Source organism: Ictidomys tridecemlineatus, chromosome 9 (genome assembly GCF_052094955.1).
Source record: "Ictidomys tridecemlineatus isolate mIctTri1 chromosome 9, mIctTri1.hap1, whole genome shotgun sequence".
Lineage (NCBI taxonomy): Eukaryota > Metazoa > Chordata > Mammalia > Rodentia > Sciuridae > Ictidomys > Ictidomys tridecemlineatus.
Genome location: NC_135485.1, coordinates 16951506 through 16959398, shown reverse-complemented (window position 1 = coordinate 16959398; position 7893 = coordinate 16951506). Strand labels below are relative to the sequence as shown.

The following is a 7893-nucleotide window of genomic DNA, read 5'->3' as shown; positions in this document are numbered from 1 at the left end:
TCCAAAATTGAATGTAACTTTTTAAACAAAGACATTCTGAGGCACTATTTTTTTTTGTTGTTTAATTCCACTTTGAGGTAAGGTCACAGTATTTTCTGGTTCATATATAAACTGTTGGCATTCAGGCCTATCATGTTGATATCACCATTGTATCATCTCTTTTCTCCAATTTTCTATCAAATCAGAGACTCATATTACTTTAGGGATAGGGAGATCCTTAGAGATCACTTGTTCTTAGCCAATGAAATTGAAAACCAGAAAAGTTCCAAGATGTGCCCAAGCTCACACAGCAAGCTAGGGGCAAGGGCAGGGCTTTCTCTTCAAATGTCTTATAGATTTTCCTCTCCAATGTCATTGTCATGGCACTTCATCCCATCATTCAGACCCATTTCACACTTGGAATAGTCTTCCTTGGCTCTTGGGAATACCCAAATGATACATTTTATGGAAAAAAATAAAATCCATTCTATTTTGTCTCTGTGCTTTACATAGTACCAGACTCAACAATGTCTCCAATACCCTTTATTTGGAGTTAACTGCTCAAGGGCTCCCAGCATTTTCTCCTTCTACTTTAGTACTCACTCCATGCTATAGGACTGAGCCTTTCCTCGGTGGTGAATCAAAGCCACTCTCACACTCACTCCTGCCTCCACTCTTACAAAGACCTTAACTGAATCAGATTTTGTTTGATTGGGACACGCACCTTATTAGGTCCCAGTGAAAGCTGGCTGAGGGCAAAGGTCCCCGCTTGGTTCCTCACCCTCCTACATCACACTTGCTAATAACTCTTAGGTCGGTGCTCACCGCCTCTCTAGAGTCAGCAGTGATAATGGTGACAGTAGCAATTACCTAATACAAGGGATAAATGCCCTTCATGTGGTCTTAGGGCGTCTTTCTCACACTCTTAATTTGAGAATCCCTTCTATTGTAGATACCTGCTATAACATAGATACTGCTCTCTCACAATAAAAGAAGCAAGAATGCAATCATATGGCCTGAGCTTTATTGATCAAAGACCTCAAAGACCCGGCGATGCAGAAAGTAAGCCACGGGCCTCCTCTTTCTCCCGTGGTGGTGGCCATAAATCCAAGTTCTTCAGGAACAGCAAGTTCTCAGAGGACGTCAGTGGCACCTCATCTTCAGTGATGAGGGCACCAGAGTCCTTGCTTTCCTCCTCACACCGGTTCCTGAAAAATGAACGTTGAGCCTGTCTCTCTCCAGCCTGCCCCGTGATTCAGTGGGTTACTCAATAGCTTTTCAACAAACTCCTTTTCTTAATAAGCCAGAGTCAGCTTTTGTTGCTTACAATATCGAACTTTGACTGATGCAGTAATAATAATCACGGCTATATTTTATTGAGTAGTTGATAAGTCTATTAAGCAGCTTCAACCTCCCAAATAATAACAGAAAATTTATAATATAATCGACCCGTAGGAAAAGACAGTCAATATACAATATCATCGACTGGTGCGAAAAAAATGAAGATTGCCAAAATAAATCATGTCTGTTTACCTTCTGTCCAGTTCCTGGTTGAATGTGGGCAGTCTCATTGTTCTAGAAGAAGAGCAGACATTAGGGCCGGAATGTTCTTCCTATGTTGTAAACCAGGAGAACCAAGGCCACCCCCTGGGCCGGGGCTGCAGTAAGGCCTTTTCTTGTCACTCACATTCCTAATTTTTCTTCAAGTGAGCAAGGCCTTCCCTAAGAATTTTTTTCTTAAAAATTACATTTTTTTTCTGAATACTCTGCACTCTCTTCTCCCCAGATCCTATTTTAAATTCTCCTTTAAGTCCTAAGTATGCTTCCGTTGTAGCACCCAGCAATTCACCACAATCCTGTACTGACACGCACAGCCACCCCTTGCTGGACTGCAAGTTCCTAACAGCAGATTGTGCTTTAGGCATCTTTGTTTCTGTGTTCCGAGCAGAGAGCACGGGTTATAGTAGTTGCTCGATAAAATTTATCGTATGAATGGATGGGTGACTAAGAACAGAGGGGAAGAATCCACTTTGTATAGGTCGCCATGAGATATCCACTTAGCAGTCCCCAAGAACACACCACGCAGGCGGGTGCAGTTCCTTCAACCAGAATGGATTCACTATGGCCCACTTTGGAAAAAATAACCACAGTCTCCTGGAGTGTTACTCAAACCTCCAACTACTCAAAGCACTCCAAGGCAGCTGGCCGCCTGGCAACTGTCTGGGTCCCCTGGAGTACCGCATGGAGGGCCATTTCCTGACTGACCAGGGGGCCACAGAGAAGCACAACCAGAGCTTTGTGTGGGGTGGAAGTGGCAGCCCTGCTGCTCTCTGGATGCCCAGGAATGTTGCCCAGGACGGAACTTCTGGGTCCAGCACCCAGACTGGACTGACTGTCCCCAGCAGGATGAGTCAAGGAATTTTTCCAAATGTGTGAGTCACTGTCTTGTATTTGCATGGTGCCTGGGCCTTGGGGATTGGCATGGAACCAGCAATGGATGCTCTGGCCATTCAGGGGATTAAGAGCTGCAGTCATTCCGATTATGTGGAATTAAAAACAAACTCAGGAGAGGCCGGGGATTGGCGGCAGTGCATTCCCCTTGATGGAATCCAGTCCCTCATACCCAGGGCAAGGAAAGCAGTGGGTTTTTTTTTTCTTTCTTCTTCTTTGTTTTGTTCATTTTTGTTTAAAGGGGGTGACAATGTGAGGAAGGTACATGCACTTTGGGTTCTCAAAGGTCTGTCTCATTTGGGTTTTCTCTCATTGGTTGTTGACTTTCAGGAACTTACTCCCCTTAACTGAGATTCAGATTTTCATTGTGCGAAATTAATACTATGACATCTTTCTCTCACTCTGCCAATAAGAATTAAATGAGGTGATGAACTGAAGCGTCTGCTGCATCACAGGAACTCGGTGCACCTTGGGTCTTGCTTTATTCCTTTCTTTGTGATTCCTGTGTATTTGTGCCCTCATCTCAGCACAGACGCCCTTGAACTTCTCACAGGGGAGGTGGGTCGTGGGGAGGGAGGCCTCCACACCTTCCTGAGGGCAAAAGGAAAAACCAAATTAAAATGAGAATTGATGAGAGGGGCCACTGACCCTGACCTTCAAGGACAGACATTCTACAGATGGAAGGAAGGGATCCATCAGGGACCTAAATCAACAGAAATGCCCGGTACGCTATGGAGGGAGGTTCGTGCTGGGAGCAGAATTTCCTTTCAAGTACTTCTCCATCTTTAGAAATGACTGTGTGATGTTCCCCCGGCTGCGTGAAGCCGAGACGCCACGGTGAACCCTCTGCACATGTGGAAAGCCGCGGGCCGCGGGAGCCAGCCTTTGGCAGCAGCGCCTTTCTGATGCTCTTAGGCCATAAACAATTTGTGCAGAGCAAATGGAGCAGACTATTTCTAATTTTTGTCAGTGTGGACTCCCCCTGGTACCCAGGAAGATTGGAGAAAGCGTCTTTGAAGTAGGGAAAGTTGACTGTGGAGGAGCTGATGGGGGTCTGCTTGCTTCTAGGTAAATAAATATTAAAGACCTTCGTGTCCATAACGGTTCTGTTTTACAAGGAGATTCAGGCCCATCGATGGCACAGCTGACTCTGTCTGTCTGAGTCACTCTCCTGGAGAAAGCCGTTTTGCCTTTAAAGCTAAACATTTCTTTACCCAGCGTTGGACACTTTCTGAAATGCTCACACCAGCGGCTTATGCATCTGAGAGTTCCTCATTCTCTATGATAGGATTGAAGCCTCTGAGCGACTGTGAACTTGGGTAGGACAGATAGCTCCAAGTCACAGATGAGAACACTGAGACTCAGAGACAACTCCACCTCTCTACCACGATACAAGAGGCTGGTGGGGATGTCCCTGCCAGAATCACCATTGACACCTTCCTTGCCAGGGGCAAACAGTTTTGTGTGGGGCCTAGAGTTCAATTCTTCATGAGAAAGATAGAAAACTCTTCTAGTTGGTGAATTTTATAAAACATGGGACTGAATGTACACATTGCGACGGCCTGTCCCATGCCAGGCCGAGCAAGGGCCCTGGGATGTGTGTAAGCTTCCGTTTCCCAGTAAGTCATTTCTTTTGATTCAAGGGAACATACTGGCCAAAGGTCTGCTCCTCGTGTGACTTTCACGCTCAGTAGCTAGTAGCCTTTGTGATCACTCCCACTATCCTAATGTCATTTTGAGGGAACTAGAGATATATTTTTCAAAGCAGGTGTATTGGGTGACCTGAGTGGTGCACAAAGGAGCTGGCTGCTGTCCCCAGAGCACCTTCACTTCCTCCACCTCCTGGCCACCTTTTTGTCTCCTGTGAGATTACGGTGCCCATCTTCCCCGGAGCCTGCTCTGACGTCCAGTTGCTCAGGCCCCACAACCTGCTGTCCAGACTGAACCCAGCTGCTCCTCCAGGGCTTATAACCTGACTCTACTGAGGACCGGTCCCACCCCTGCCCTGGCTTTGTTCTTTGCATCTCTGTACATTTTTAGAAATCTGCTTTATCACTTCATTCTCAGAACTCACGACTGCTTCTTCCTTGGCTCTCCTTCTCCTGCTTTCAACAATGTCCCTTTTGTTTTCAGAGCCCCACGGCAGCCTTTGTGAACACCCATCTCCCTTTTCCACACAGAGTGCAGTCGTCACCTCTCCCTTGAATCTCACGTGGTCTGAGCTGGCCTCCGTGGGAGTCAGCTGGGTACTGAGAGCAGGCAGTCCACGGAGAGCCAGGAGACCTGAGGTCTGAGCCGGTCCCTGCTGCTGTCTTTTTATCTGACCTTGTAGGACACGCTTTGTTTCTGGTATCCTGGAGACAGTAGAATCACACTGTATCATTTCAGGAGGAAATTTTAAGTCATGATTCCCATTTAAGGTGCATCAGAAAAAATGTGCTGAATATTTTTTAAGAGCTGCAGATTCCCAGATGGGGTCTCCTTTCTTAAGGATCATGGGAAAGCACAGGCAGGCACTGGGGTACCTAAAGCATCATCCATAGCCAAAAAAGCAGATGTTAGCTCCAACAGACCACAGATAAGTCAGGATTGGAAGGACTGCTCTATTTCTTCCTCTTGTACAGACTGGATCACATGGTTATCAGCACTTTGAGAAAGGAGAAGAGAAGGCTTAGACACCCTTTTTAATCTAAGTCTCAGATAATTATCCAGCTGAATTTGAACTTTGATCTGTTAGCCATCCCCGGATCTAATAGGCACCACTGGGGCCCCACTGGCCGGACAACCTAGCACACTGCGTCTGCTGAGCGTCCACTAGTGTTGGCAGCAAGAGTGCTGGGGACAGCAAGCCTCTCCAGGGGCAGAGCTGGTCTTTGAATGCCACGGGCAGAGTGTCCTTGTGCATGCTGGGGCACAAGCAAGGCCGGGATCTGTGAGGCGCCTACACTGAAAGGCCACTGCCGAGCCTGCCCAAGATCCAAGTGCAGATCGGATTGCCCAGGCCCCAGCTGGCAGCTCTGTGTAGGAAAATCAGATTCCAATGAGTCCTTAGAGGTCACAGGAGGGCACATGACTGCTCCTGGCCAGAGGTGGCAGGGTGGCTCAGGACAGAGACAGAAAAGGAGTGAATAAGAAACAAGGAATGGGAATGTGACCAGAAGAGACACACTTCAGTTATTATTTTCCCAGTTTGTCCATCCTTGATGGTGTTGTGTTTGGGAAAATTATGTAGCAAGATCAAGGTCATGCATCAAGTCTCTCTCTCTCTTTCTCTCTCTCTCTCATACACACACACACATACACACACGCACACACGCACACACACACACACACACACACACACACAGCACTCTCTCAGCAGAAGTTCAGATTTTAACCAACAACCTTTTATTAGACTTATGGCCCTTTGGAGCAAGAACTAGAGTTCATCCACACTCACCCTTTCCTAAGAGCAGTACTTGGTGTTCTGTAGTTAATGTGGGTAGGATAAATTAGTAGAGGTGGCAGAAAGTGCTTGGTATACTACTTCTTAATATTGAAAGGTAGATATAGGAAATGCCTCCAAAATCACACACATGATGGATTGTAGCTAGATAGAAATGTTCATTGTATCTTTAAATGAAGAGTGATGTGCATCCACGAGATTCCAGAGCTCTTAGCTTCAGGCAAGGGAATTTAGTAAAATCCATGAAATGTGCCAACTCCAAAATAGATACATAAAAGATAAAAAAAAAAAAAACATTCAAACTCATCTGAGTTAAATAGCATAACTCTGATCACACTTTACTATTTTTAGTTGCATAAAAATCTGGGTCTTCTATTAAACAGTGAGCTACTTGAAGGTCACTGGCCTCCATTGCTCGTGTGCCTGCACTTCTGGCGCCCAGCAGCGTATGTTGGGTGGACCGGAAGGGGTCCTCAGTTCGTGTTCAAGTACACAGAAACCTAAATGTTGACAAAAATCTATGTGAAGTGTATGTTTACTACCACATTACATATGTACCTTTTCCAATTGACCTTGCAAATGAAATGCGTTGCAATTGAAGGGGAATGGAATGTGTGCAGAGGTTTTCCCAATGTTTATTTTTACATTGAACATCAACCAGGCCCCAAGGCTAATGCCATTGACCTGTAACTCACTTAGAGATACGGCAAAGCAACTGGGCACTTACTTGGTCAGTGAGCTGAAAGGCCAGGAGGGTCCTGTCCTCAATGGGATACTGCCATCTGGTGTATGCCCCAGGTGAGACGAGCAGGGACGGGTGGAAGCCAGAGACAGGGAAAGGGGGAGGTGAACTGGCTTTTGAGCACCTCCACAGTGTAGTAGCCCCAATCATGATCTGTAGATGAGAATAATTACAAACTTAGTTGGTATCTTGGAACTGAAAGAAGTTCTCCTTAGGTGTGAGAGAGATGATACTACATAGGGAGGAAAAACTCCTCACTGTCTACTGCGATTCAAACTGGTTATTTCATTTAATCTTCAGGATCACTCAATAAAGTCATGTAACAGGTGAGGAAATGGAGGACTAGAGTGGTTAAGTAGCTTGCCTAAGGTCACACAGTTAATCCCAAGCAGAAGTAATTAAGTCTCTACTTTTCCCCCCCAAACCTTGTTGCCTCTAAGTCTGGTGGTGCACATCACTCTTCATTTAAAGATACAATGAACATTCAGATCTTGCAACAATCCATCATGTGCGTCATTTTGGAGGCATTTACGATATCTAACTTTCATTGTTAAGAAGTAGTACACCCCTTTTATTTTTTGTTTTGATAAATGGCTTCTTAACAAGAGCAGTTTTCATCTCCTTGTCCAAGAGTAGCTTAAAGTAGTGCTAAACAGTTCTTGATGATCAATAATTTACTGCAATAGAGAAGTATGCACAGAGCTCCTCATTTTCAGCCACTTACCATCTAGGTGGAAAGAGACAAAGAATCAAATATTAAAGTGAGTTGGCACTTAACAACTAGTGAAACATCAGGGCTAAAAATATTATCATGCAAATAATATAAGTAAATATTTGCCATTGTTCTATTAAGAAATACAGGAGTTATGTCTTGCTGAGCCATAAGGGAACTTAGGCAAAGTATTAAAAAACCTGTCTTGATTTTAAATCCATATTTTGATTGGATTTTAAATTCCATATTTTGTTCATTCTGTATTTATTGCACTAGTTTAGGCTTTTAAATATTGTCTTAAAATAATATTTTAAGTATAATGTATTTTGGAGCCTCCTTACATCATGTGCTCAGAGGGAGACACTTAAGAGACCAGAGTCCTGACAGCTGTGTAATTCAGGGATCGCAACATTCTAGAAAACTCTCAGTTTGGCATAAAGATTGTTAAATAAATTTTGGTTTGTTTACTTTTTTAATATTTATTTTTTTAGTTGAACACAATACCTTTATTTTATTTATTTACTTATTTTTATGTGATGCTGAGGATCAAATCCAGGGCCTCGT

At 44.5% G+C, this 7893-nt stretch overlaps 1 long non-coding RNA gene across 1 annotated transcript; it reads right to left on the bottom strand.

Annotated features, from left to right (window-relative positions):
* Positions 1-986: 986 nt before the first annotated feature.
* On the bottom strand, positions 987-6767 carry LOC144366632 (uncharacterized). Its single transcript, XR_013425727.1, has 2 exons — positions 6603-6767; positions 987-3021 (listed from the first exon to the last, which is right to left on the bottom strand). It is a non-coding gene; the product is annotated as an uncharacterized LOC144366632 (long non-coding RNA).
* Between the last annotated feature and the right edge of the window lie 1126 nt (positions 6768-7893).